Consider the following 14,047-nt stretch of genomic DNA (forward strand, 5'->3'; position numbering starts at 1 on the left):
GAGGATGAGGTAGGAGGGTTCTGTGCCACCTGGATTTCTGCCAATGCCAACAGGAATGAGAGAGATGGGTTTAGATAGACAGTCAGGCCTGTTTCCAAGCCAAGATCCCTAATGTTCCCAAAAGAAAATAGGAGTGCATTTCTCTCTCTTATTCATGCATACTTTAGAAATCTCCGGAGACCGCTCTGCAAACTGGAACACTACAACAAAATGTCAAGACAATAAATGAGGCATTGATTCTCTGTTGTTCATTAGAGGAAGGCTTTTTCTGACTTGAAGGCTGTACCTTGTTTTAACTTCGTACTCTGCATTGCTTTGCTGTTTATGCATTGTCTTTCAGAATGACCTAAAAGAAGATAGAGTGGGGCAGCACGGTGTCACTTGGCTGGATCAGTTACTTTCAAAAACTTCAACATGAAATCCATCCTGCCACAGGTATACCTCAGTATTTTCCTGACATCTGTTCTGTAGTGTCGTAACAGGTACATTGTTAGAGATACTGAGAAACAGCAAGAATCAAATTGAGTTTTTAATAATCTGAGGAAATAAATTCCAGTTCCATCTCTGCTCCCAAAATCTTGTTATAATCTGAGAAAATCAAAACTGTTGCAGTGTATCAGTGGTGAAACAGTTAATGTTTTATTCACCTTTAGTGTATTTAAAGCCAAAGCTAGACCTATCTTCCCTTTTGTTTGAACAGGAGAAATTCACTGTCATTATTTATGTACATACTTCACTTTGCTTGGAACTGTAAGTCTAATTTCTGGAAGAAAATAATAGAGCTTATGCAAAAGTGGTAAAGCTAGTACCTTATTAAACTAAGGTGTCAGAAAGGTAGCTCTGTGGCCAGAGGTCTCAAAACCCCAGTTCCATCTCTAGCATGTTAAGCAACTCCAGTCATGCCAGTAATTTTTTTTCCCTCTGCTTTGATTTCTTAATCTACAAAATGGAGATACTGACTAAAGTCATTCAAAGGCATTCCAATATTCACAGTTTCTTTCTTTGCTTATATTTAATATTTGAATGAAACCAAAAATCCTTGTGTTGCACAATAAGACTGTTGTGCCAATACACCCATTTTCCCACAAAAATCAGTCGCTGGGTTTGTTTCAGTTTGGCTTCTAGCCCACTCTGGTTTTTAGGAAGCTCCTAGCATTAACTTAATTCCACAAAATGTTCAGCACCATCAAAATAGGATAAGTTAATCATACTTCATTTAATCAAAAACTTTCAACTAGGTCTAGTAATAGCTCTGACCAGCTTTGCAAAGCACTTTAGAGAACTGCAATGAAAAGCATTGTATTGGAGATAGGTAGGATCACTTGCACAAATATGACCTAAAGACTCCAAATTATATACAAGAACATCCTTATGCCTTCATTGACTCAAACACTGCTTCAAGTCATATGATATTCCTCAAGGAAAAATTTCAAAGCATTTAACAATTCATAACCTTCCAACACCTTTGAAAAATATACAGTGAAAAGTGGGCACTCACACAAATTTCTTCATCTACTGCTGAAACACAGCTGTCTCTGCAGCAAAGCATAATACTCACTTAACAGTACAAAGCCACAGAAGTATAGAGGGCACAAAGGAAAAAGTATTATTGTATCCATATAGAGCAAGAGGGGAAGTTTGAAGAAGCAAAAGTGCAGTTAACCAAACCAGAATTTAAACAGCACCCTGTGCTTGATGTCAAATTGGTCAAAAATATCCCATGTTTCCAAATTTGGTAACCTTCCCAGGAGGAGTCAAAAGCAACAAGCCTCTGTAGGGATTGGAAAGGGTAGAAAGGAGGTTTTTTTCCTGGTTTGATTTACTGGCTAACTTAATCTGTACTGTTTATGATTGTTCGATAGTGTTGGTGGGCTGAGCTTGTGTTATCTTTAGGTGAAACTTTAATGTTGCAGGGCAACCATTATTACATTCTTGTGAGCTCAGAGTGCCTAGAACAATTGTTTAAACCTGAGAGATGTACTAACTCCTCAGGCAGACAGGCACAAGTGTTACACTGCTTTAAGTCTAGCACTTGATCCACATCTCATTTGTTAGCCATGGTCTCCGACAGGACTGTGCCCTCAGCCACTTTCTGGACCACGGCAACACGTCTTCTGTGTTCAGGGGACAGATGCACAATCACACAATAAAACATGATCTTGGAAGGTCTCCTACCCACAAAGTGAGTCTTTCCCAGTAGCGTTTAGCTCCTGAGAAACTGTTTAGTCAGAAAGTCTTAAAGGACCTTGCACGAACTAGTTTTGCATCAAACGCCTTGCTTTGCCAAACCCGCTAGTCCTGACTCAAAGGCAGATTCCACACTGCTTCCCATCCTCCTGAAAATTTACATTCTCCTTTAAGCAAGGGTAAAACAATACCACGCTGGGATTTTTTTCTCCCATTTTACATTCAGTGGAGTAAGAAATACTCTGAAAAGCAGGAGAGCAGGATGCAGGCTATTTTTCTTAATCAGTCTTTCAAATGCCTTCGTAGAAAAGACTGAGATTCAGCCTGAGAGTAATGAAGAGCCCTGTAGGTCATCATCACAAATTCCAACAAGGAACGTGCTCCTCACAGTGCAATGATCCCTCAGGAGCTGCTTTCTAGACAAATGGAGCAGGAAATCAAGGTATTAAAGGCATTGGTTTTCTTACAACTGTACTCCCAGGTGGGCAACAACTGGGCATCACTCAGCTTTTGGGAAGGATACATAACCCTAATCTTGTTAAGTATCAGCTGGGGAAAAATGCTTGTTTGTCCCTGCTTTTAAATTCACTTGCTCTTGCTAATAAGCATAGTACAGAAAGTGAGCAATGGATCAGTTTTCCAAATGAGAAGAAAAACCACTTGGAAGATCTAATTTCCTTTTCACCTTGTTGGGAACTTTTTCCATTACTTCGCTATCCTCCTCTAAGAAACACAGTATCATGCTGTTTGCATGCACTTTATTGCACTTATATTTTGCTGAGACAACTCAAGTATTTATACAGTTCAAGGTTTAAGCATCTACTTCCCCCATTTTGAACAACATCCTTTAGAAAATATAAAAGACAGACATTTTCAGGATTTTTTTTCTGCCTCAAAAAAAACCAGATGGAGTTTCAGTCCCAAATATGCAATTGGCATTTGGCCCCGTGTAAAGACATGCCCAAACCACCCGAGGACGGAGCAGCTGCAGGGCCAGGGGGCAGGTCACAAACTGCCTAAACCAAGGAGACTTTGCAGGAGTGATTCCCTCAGGCCAGAGAACTCTGAGGAGAACAAGCAGCAAGTATACTAAAATCACCTCCATTCAGTCTCATGATACATGAGTTGAAACCGCTTTCTGTCCCTTTAGTGTTCCTTCTTCCCCCATCTAAGCCAGAAGCTGCCACCCGGACTGGTGGTTTGTTTAAACAATGTCCCAACACCAGCTTACAAGGAAAGGACAGAGTTTCCAGAGTAGCAACAAATCTAGTATGGCACTGAAAGAAACTTGGTAAATACAATAAAGTGTTGTCATGAAAGATCAGACAACTCTGCTTGTGATCCAAGCTCTGTGGAAATGTCTACATGGATGTAGAAAAGGACCAGAAAAATTAGTGGGGGAGGAAAAGAGAGCAGCTCACTTAGCCAGCCTGCATCCCCTACACAGCAGAGGGGGCAGGAGAGAAACTTATAGCTGTGGCACCCAGCAGGAGTAAAAAGACGCTGCACAGTTGAGGACGTAAATAAGGCTCTTGTTACTGCTTATTCTCATCCTCCTGTATTTTATCCACATAGCTTAAAAAAATATATAAATTTACCCAAGTGCAATCCACTTACACTGTACAAAAATGTCTTTTGGAAACATTGCAGCAAGGTTTGCTTCACAGGACTGAAGTCACTCTAGCAATTCTAACAGGCAGCATATATAAAAAACTAAGTTCTTACAGAATCCAAGGGACTGAAAAAGAAATAACGTTACTTGACAGTTTTTTTCAGAGAAACTGTTATCTAAAACCCAATTTAACCAGAACATTTTAGAGCCCAGTAAATGCTCAAGACGGACCTGTACATCATGTCCTATTAGGTGGCTGCCAAACAGATTTGTTACACATTTAATAACACAGTAAAATAAGGTATTTATATAGCATGTTTAATTGTAAACATATTTGTACTGTTTTGTTTAAATGAAAGGGTAACCTGATAGATGCTACAATCACTGGACAATAGGAAATGTGATGAGAAAAAGGAAAATCAGAACTTCTGCTGCATCACAAAAAATAGCATAACAGTGACCTTGCACAGTCCTGCTTTAACAGGCCTATAAAACCTATATGCTTTAAGCTCTAACAGGAATGCCCAGCTGGCAGCTGATGAATTTTCAGGTACTTTGGTGGTTTTAGCTACTTCAAGGGTGTTGTCTTGAGTACTCTTTGCTGGGTCATACATCATTGCTATTCCTTCCCTTCAGGGCTTCACCTCACATTTGGCAGAGGAGCACAGCTGCAGCTCCTTCCAAGGTCAACACCTTTTCTTTGCTTGGCTAGAGGTGCCAGTGCAGAACGCAAGGTATTGTCTCCCTTAGATCAGAGCTCCCCGTGTCATGTGCACTTTTCAGGCTGAATCTTCTGCTCATTGAAATTTTACAGTAAAACTGCCATCAGCCTTCAGAGTGCAATTTCAGGCCTATCATGTCTTTTCCAGGTTAGGAAAGAAATGCAGCAAACTGTAAAGGTACATGTTATAGCAATTAGTTTAATACAAACACCTAGTAACCTCTGCCTCTTTAATGTGCAGATCTCAGGAATACATGGAAAGATCTATTAGTTATCCCTTGACAGACACACAGAGAAACTGAGGTTGCAGGTAATGGAATGACTTAGAGTACATCGGAGCAGGCAAACAACAAAGCACGGAACAGGATAAGAGATTTGCAAACTAGCATCTCTTTACCTGGGTTTACATCTTTTGATAGACACTGTACTTAATACTAGTTGCTTCTCTCTTTTGGAGAAAGACAAACACATTCCTCTTTATGGGCAATAATTCCCATGATGGATAAAAATCCAAGGGTTAAGAGTACAAAAAAAAAAAAAGAATTATATACACAGCAAAGTTGTTCTCTTCTGAGTTTAAGAACAAAAGCAAACCAGATGGTTTTGGGTTAAATTGTTCTAAGAAAGAGGTACTTTTCTGTTTCAGTAGATGTACACAGACATGTATGAGTATTTTTAATACAAGAAAAACACTGAAACAATAAGTTGCTGACTTTTGCTTGCAATATTTAATCACATTCCTAATGTGAAGATCCTGAGCTCCCTCTAAGAACATGTGGATGTTTTATTGTTAAACAATTAGGCCAAAGCCACACTGAGGATTTTTGTATCTGGTTCAAACTGACTTTAATGGAAAATGAGTGTCTCAGCAGGGTTGTACAAAAAGCCAGAGCATTTTTTTATGCTATCTGAATCTAGCCTGGTTAAGGCTTTGTAGAGAGCTGAGCACCCATAAATAGAGATAGGAAATTGTGAAGGCAGAAAGGGTCTTTGTCTCCTCCACTCCCTGGTCAAAATTAAATTTAGGGAATAACTGAAACACCTGCTGTGCTACCTTGTGCATCAAAGCTAACCTCTGTTTATATCAATAAAAAGGATTTTACAGCTAATTTAATCAGCATACAGAAAATGCTGCTTGGAATACTTGTGAAATTATATGGATAAATTATAATCATTTGAATAGTTATGATAAATATACTCTACATAAGATGTACACCTGGGCTGTACACCGATCTACAAGAGTGTATCTTTGCCTCTTGGCATAGGTTTATAATAAGGGGGGATGGAGGGGAGAGGGAACAGTAGATGCAAAATAACTGCCACCTTGTAACCATAAATAATGATTATGACTAAGTCTCAAAAATCAAATATAAGTAGACACAGAATAACTCACATTTTCCAAGAAAAAAAATGGAATAACATCATGCCTTTCTATATACATTAGTCCATTAATAAATATTTGAGATTAAGTAGTTAAGAAACATGGTATTAAAAGCCTAAACTATCCTGCTAGCCTCACCACGTAATGGCACACATTTTGAAGGTAAGTAACTTCACTTGAAATCAACTTCTAGGTTTTTGGACTGAAGGGCAGCAGTAGTATTGCCTCAAAAGCACTACACTGGGTATTTATTTAGAGTTCAAGATGAAATAACGTATTTTGCCTCATAATAAATTTCTGTTTTTCCTAAGACTTAAACTGAAAATGGAGAGAAAAGGTTTTATCTGTTCCCAGGCTTACCCCCCTGAACCTGGTGCTTCCCTCATCTTCAAAGTTATATGAAGTCTTTCCTTCATTCACATTTTGTTAAGTGCTTTTAGATTTATAAATGAAAGATACAACATTGCTGCAATATCTCATTTTCTTTCTGCCATTGTCTGACTTCAGCTCCTGTTTTATATTATCATTTGCTCTACTCCAGAAACCACTAATCCTTATTTGCTTCAGAAGCCTTCATCATTCAGATTTTTAAACTCTGTATATTAAAGCCTTTAGATGAAAATAACATACCTCAATTAGCCCCAGGTGTACAATTCCTGCATCCAGTTTTTACACATTGTGGAGGTAAGCCCCTTTGTTGTATATTGAAAAAAAATCTATATTAAAAAAAATATATATATATATATGTATATATACACATGTATATAAAAACCCATCTCCTTTATGTCAAGGAGTCTTGGATCAAAAACTCTCTCACTGACTAGCCAACATTTAGGGTCAAGCTAAGCCTCCACAAAAAAACATTATTTCAAAACAGCTGATAGGTACTTGCCTTTTACTCTTTGCCTAACTGGGGCAGGGAAGAGCTGGTTTCAGAAACAATTAAACAATTTGAAAAGTCACAGGCAGAAGAAATAAAGTGCCAGGTGAGGAAGAGTTGATGTGATGTATGATCCTACATGATGGGATAATTCACCTGGTACAATCCCACTGCTTTGTGTGGTCTCCACCTCAGCTAACCTTCTCGCTACATGTTTATTTGGGCTGGACAAGCAGATGTGGTTGCCAGCCTGTTCTGCTGCAAAGCATATGGGAAAGGGGAAAGGAAGTTTTGATCCAAGACAAAGCACTAAGCCCCCCAGGGCTTGTTTCCTGATGTTTTATGCACGGACTCGTGAGTATGCGTGACCCCCAAAATTCATTACATATTTTAATTCCTCACATGAATATGCTACTGAACCTTATTACCCTGCTTCCAGAGCATACCTTCAGCCTCATAACTCAGATATACTTCTACAGGTCAAAAAGCTCTACTATCTCTCCAAACTTAAGAATAGACCAGATTCTTTCCTCTATCACGTCGGTCTATCCACAGTAGTTCTAAGTAGTAGGCCAAAAACTACAGTCTGCCTCATCTCATACTCTCTGTGCATAATTATGCACTTGGCTAAAAAAATGATAATGGATTGAACTATTAATCTTCAAAAGAGAAGTTGGTTTCACCCAGGGCAGGAAGTAAATTCTCTCATCTTTCTTATAGGCTGTGCTTTTATGCTACTTATTGGTCTTTGGTCTTTCTGTTGCAAGAAATATCACAGTATACAATGATCCACCCAACAGAAAAGATAAGACAATCATTTCCCTTCAGCGATATATCCTGGAGCGTCTCCCCACCAGGCGCATCCCACAGAGGTAGATGGATAACCAATATATTTTTCTCATAACTTTTTACCTTCCACTGCTACTCTGTCTCTGAAGCATGTGCTTGCCACTAAAGACCTCATGGGTCTCTTAGTCTTTCATTTGGGAGACATCATCTTAGCTGCACATTCATCAGCTTCACCGTTTGAGAAAACTGTCTTGCAGGGAGAGAACGCAACAGCAAACAAAGCCAGAATTAAAGCTGAATCTCAATCAAATCTTATATGATGCTGGTTTTAGAGTGCAAAGCACAATCCAACATCTCTCTTGGTGTTCCACTAAACACACATCTGAACACATGAAAAAATGGCCAAGTAGAGGAATAAGTCACCAGCTGACTTCTTGCAGCTCAAACAGCTGCTATCAGAGAAGTCTATGACAGACAAGAAGCCCCAGGGCTCACAGGCAAATGAAGAACCTTTCTGTCATTGTTTGTCCCGTTTGTAGATCCTAACAAAGCCCAAGTTACAGTTAAAGTGGTACCCACAAAACCTAGATCTCACAACCTAGACACAGCAGCAGCACAACTAGAGAATATAAGACAGTCCATTAAAGCCCAGCTGCTGAGTTTGGGGTGCTTTCAGAGGGAGGTTCAAGGGCTAAAAGGAGAAAAAAGAAAATAAACTCACTAAGAAAACCTGAAGAAAAAAGAATGGCAAACGTTTCCTGGGAACTAATGGGTGAGTTTTGCCAAAGCACAGTGGTTTAGATGAAGCTTTACTTGCACATAAACTGGCAGGAGTCTGACAGCCCCCACCTCTCTTGAACTTATTTTTTCTAGGAAGATATCTGTGTCATGCAGGTTATGTAGCCACAGGAAAAGCAGGACAAGACAATGAAAAGCATCCCCCTCTCACCTTTGCACTGAATGAGAAGGTAGCTGTGCCACCCAGCAATATCCCCCTTTGCTTCCCAGGCCTGAGGACATGCTCGGAGAGAAGGAGCAATTCCTCTGCTGGCTGCTCAGCAACTACAGCAGCAGAAGCCTCAGAGAGTCCTGCTCAAGGTGTTGTTTCAGAGCATAATAAAGCACCAAGCCAATCAGCACAAAGCCCATCAGCACCAATCCCTGGCACTGGGGAGGGCAGACCTGAAGCACAACACCTGAGAAAGCAGGGAGGGAGGCTTAAAAGGTATCCTGAGGTCTGTTCATAGCAAAACCAGACAATCGAGGTTGTGCCATTGAAGCTCAGGAGTATCCATGCATGTCACATGGGCTTTCAGACAAAACAGGTGCTGAGAAGGAGACAGCATGAGCTCCTCGTGCTGGTCCTTGGCCTTCCTTGCATTACAATTAAATAATTCAGGATATTTATTCATTTCCACAGGAGAAATGGTAATGGATACACCCATAAAACATGAACAGAGAAGTATGCATACCCTAAAGGTATATGATTTGTATCGACAAGTACTGAATGCTGTTTTAACAATTTTGGAGATTAAGTTAAGTAGTATTTACATAAGGCCTATAGGGAGGTTCAGATTATGATCCCTTTCTCTCCTTTCCTATTCTGATCTTGCCTCCTTTCAAGTCAGCCATTTCTTACACAGTTTAAGTGGCGTAGGGGATGCTCTGCTCAAAGACTGAAGCTAACAATACGGCAGGGATATAGCAGGCAGGAAAACGCAAGCTGTGGTGTGGAACTGCTGCCCAATTTGCAACTTAACAGTGGAAATAATCAGAGCCTGCCATCACACAAGAGATTTGGTAAGCTTTTGCACTTCGCCGATCTGCCATATCTTCAAAACAATGTTCCTGGTAATGAAGCTCATTTGAGCAACACCAGCTAACAGGATTGTGTGAGCCTAGAGCCAGGATTAAAAGACAAGACAAACTGGAAACTCCAATCCTTACAAATCCTGTAGCACAACTGAGAAGAACTTTCACATACAGAGAGCCAATATGTCCCATTTTTCTTTAGCACACTGTGCCCACACAGAAACCAACGTGACTTCAGGCCAAATATATTTCCCTTTCCAGTGACCTTGAGTGATAAGAGTTTCCACCAGGACAATGGATCAAAATCATTAAAGCTCCTAATTCATTCCACCCTGTCTTGCAAAAACTTTGCACTCCCTCAAAGAAGCAACAATGTTGAAAGCAAAAATGTCAAGAGACAGATCCATCTCCTAACTTGAAGGACTTCTCAGAACAATGAACAGAGTCCACATCCGGAACATCTGCTCGTCACTGAAGAAGGGTTGTGAGATCTTCCAGGGCAGCTCTCCTAAAGTGCTTTGGTCTCTGCCCTCATACTTGGAATAGCAGGCCAAGCAGGGTGCTTTGCACAATGCTAGCTGGTTAGCATCTGTCCCCTGCCATTGTCACTGGATTTCCCATGAAGACCAACTAATCCTTTTCTTAAGCAGAAAAAATGCAAACCATTAATTCAGTGTGATGACCCCATCAAAATGATGAGATGAACGATAGTATTAAAACTTCACACAGTGACTGTTTTTAAAAACATGGGAGTTGAGGAATAATGTTAAATGTTTCAGCTCAAAGACATGGTTTCCTGTGTTGGCACCAGTGCTAACACTAAATGTTCATACATCAAGCATTTTTATATCTCTTTTTTAAAGAGAAAATAGGAGGCAGATATACTTAAACTGAAATAACATCCCATTCCTGTGTGTGCAAAAACACAGAGGGTGCATTTCCGACAAAAACTCGCGGTGCTTTCAGTGTGTCCTTAAGGACACAAATTCACCAAAGTCTTATCTAGACTGCAGTGGCCGACAGGTTTTCAGCAGATACAGCTCAGACAAACGCATCTTCAAATAACAGTGAAAGGTGGCATTAAAAAGGAACAACTACTCTTTTCCTGTGTTCCCCAACCTAACAAATTCATCTCCAAGGTCAGAAGCCTACGGCAGAACATTCCGAAAGCACTGGCTGTATGAATTCTAGCATTCCATTACCTGAACTGTTACAACTCTCTGGGTATACACTCCAGATAGAGAACAAAGTTAGGTTACTCTAAACACGTTTACTGTGGATTAAGCTAATGCAGTCTTCTTCCAAACTAGTTTGGCTAAGAATACAAGGTTACAGGCCTCAGCTGATGAGTAGGAACTCTTACTGTAACTCATTGCAACTCAGTCACCTCTATGTATAGTCTCCAGATCTCTGCAACTAAACTAACATATCTAATTTCAATCTCTGGTTAACAGTAACAGACCCAAATAGAAGGACAGACCGAAACATGAGGGTGGTTTGGCCAGGGAGTGTTAATGTACTAGTTGATCCCTATCCCTACAGTTTGTGGTAAACTGAACTTCAGAAAGTTCAATTGCTAACGCAGAACAAAACTTTCAGACTCGGTCCCTGGTGAATAAAAAGTTTCTAATAAAACCTGAGAGGTGTTCAAAGTCTGTATGAATCGAAAGAGGACTTAAATCTGATTCTCCGTGAGCATACACCGCTGTTGTTCAAATCAGTCCTCAAACTTTGTTTCTGCACACCCAAACAGCAAGGACTGGGAAAACGACAGCTGCAGAGAGAGGAGGATCTTCACCACAGCCCCTCTCTGCCAGAGCAGAGCTCTGGAGCAGCACAGGAGACCAGGATTTGTGGAGTCTGCACAGCACCTCGTAGGTGGGCAGGACTTCTCTTCCACAACATTTAACTTGACACATCCTACCAGCATGAGGCATTTCTACATGAAAAAGAGGCAAGATACAGGAAAAGATTTTGCAGTTGGATTAGGGGTAAGAGTGAGTAGTGCTAATGCTCAGCTGATGTACATACACCCAAAAAACATTTCCAGAACCCTTCCCAAAAGGGGGAATTTCAGGTCTTGTAGGGTGTGACTCCCCAAGGCTTGGCAAAGCCACTTTTAACCTCACCAAAGTTCAATATGACTACGAGTGTTTACAAGCAAAAGGACTGGGCCAAATTGAGAATGTAAATATTTGGATTCAGTTCCCCAAACTTGCCTCTGTCTGCACTGCCAACTAAATCCCAACTGCAGACCAAAAAATCTGAAAAGCAACAGTTTCACACACTTTACAGCACAGAGACAAAATTAACACACATGGTACTAAGCATCGGGAGAAAAAATAAAAGGAAAAAAAAAGAGTAATTCATAATATAAACTGAACTTATGTTAAACAAGACATCAATGAAGTTTAGACCAAAACTCGACTTGGCTCAGCTATCATTTGGTACATTTTGAAAGTCTGAGCAGTCCAGATGTTGGTCCTCTGACCTGCAAGAGACTGGATTACATTAACCATTTCTAGATTACTCAGGACCCCATAGATGGCATGATGGGTCTAGCACACAGTGGTAACTTTGACCTAAACCACATTCTTTCAAGCCATCAAAACCAAATACTTCTATTTTCCGGGCAGATGAGTTGAGGAAAATCTTCTGTAGATCCAAAGTAATTTATTTAGCAACCTCAGTCCCATGTACTGAATTGATTTAGGATACCAAATCACCCTGACTTCTTAACACCCATGTTGTGGGGTTTTTTTTTAAGTTTTACTCCAGTTCTTTTAGCTATAGATAAGGATGGCAGCTGGGCATCCATTCAAGAGAGTCGTGACCTCCCACAAACACAGATCCCAAGGGATACACCACATCCTCAGCTGCCAGTTCCCAGCCCTTCCCAGAAAGCATTAAATGTCCTTCAGTCATACAGCTCCATCACAGACACTCACTGGAGGGAATCAGAAAGCCCCAAGACCAGGATTTTTTTGTTTTGTATTATAAGTATTTGGGTCTCTTCACTCCCACTACTGTGAACTAACAAAAAGTCTATCCTCTCCCTCTTCAGTCAAGTGGGAAAAGTACAAATCTGGCTCTTTAGCTTTACTCAACTGTGGGAAACTTGGTCTTGCTCTGCAGCTAAAAGCAGGCTCTTCAGCGCACTTCACAGTGACCTCTTCACAGGGGCTAGTATCATTTCTTTAAAGGCCCCTACACTAAAAATAGTCCTGCTTCCTAAACATGAGTGCTTAGCAGTTCCAGGCATTTTGAGATCCTACATACCACTTTATTTTTTTTAAACTGGCAACATTTATTTAACCAGCAATTAAAAAAAGGAGGCCCAGCCACCCCAGTGATTCTTCCCAGAGGGTCTTGGATGTTTATGAAACACAATGAAAACAATAAAGTGGATAAAATCATGCTATTCTATCAAGTCCTTGGCAAGACTTCCCAACCAAGAATAAATTGGCATGGTGCATTACAGTCAACAGATTACACAATGGCTTACAGGGTCACCAATAATAAGAGGTCACATGCTCCTTAAAGAGCTACAGTATATGTTAAAAGTCACTTGCTTAAAGTGAAAGGCAACACTTGGTCCTGAGCTCCTTGGAGCAAATTCTGGCAGCCACAGCACAAATGCTGTAGGGGTAGGTGAGGTCGGAAGACATCTCTCCTCCCCAGCACTTGGGAATGGCAAGGACTACAGCAAACAATCTGCCTAGGGGGGTTCAGCACCCTGAAGGCAGCAGGAGAATGCCAGACCAGGCAGAACTCTCTTCTTTCTGCATAAAAGAGGAGAACACATGCTGTGCACTTTTAGGAGCAGGATGGTCTCTGTGCCCAGTGAGGCCCAGCACCACCACTCTATCACCCTTCCCAAGGAGCCCTACTCCCCACTCCTCCATACTAGCAAAGGAAATTGATTCCAGTTCCCTGTCAGCCTAGTCACTCTTAACAATATGTAGACTGTAGCTAGCTTTAAAAGGTGCTCAACTACATTCTTAGGTAACTTGATAAAGTAATCCTAATTGCTTAAAGGTGTTGCAGTTTTCCTTTAAATAACTAATTGCAAAATAAGAAGAAAATTAATGGTCAAAGCCGTAAATCTTAGTCTCACCCCTCAACCTGGTAACATTTCCACTATGCCACCTGCACAACCCAATCATCAAAGTTGAATTTTGATACTCCTAAAACATACATGCTTTTCTCAAATCTCACCTTAAATGCAAGATACTCTTACCTTTCTTCTATTACCTTACCCTTCCAGTATATGGAATATTTTAATCTGCTGACTAGAAATTAATCATACATAAATACAACATTATTAAGTCTTAAAGGCAAAACAACCTCACTTCAATTCATCCTACTCCGCATCACCAGAAATCACACTACAACTAACAGTTTCATCTTTCATCTTCCACAAGTTTTGAACACTCCAGGTGGTTTTTACTGGATTATCCAATATCTGGCTGAAGTTAAAGACTGATTGCTCAAAATAAAAATGTAAGAAAATCTATTCCCTGAAGTCAGTGCAACAGTAAAACAAGGGTGTGGAAAACACTACTACTGACATACTCTATGCAATAATACTATGCATCCAGCTTCATTTACCTTGACTCAAAGTACATTTGAATTATAAAACTGAAGTAAACATAAGAAGGCTCT

This window comes from Nesoenas mayeri, assembly GCF_963082525.1.
Source record: "Nesoenas mayeri genome assembly, chromosome: 5".
NCBI classification, from domain to species: Eukaryota; Metazoa; Chordata; class Aves; order Columbiformes; family Columbidae; genus Nesoenas; species Nesoenas mayeri.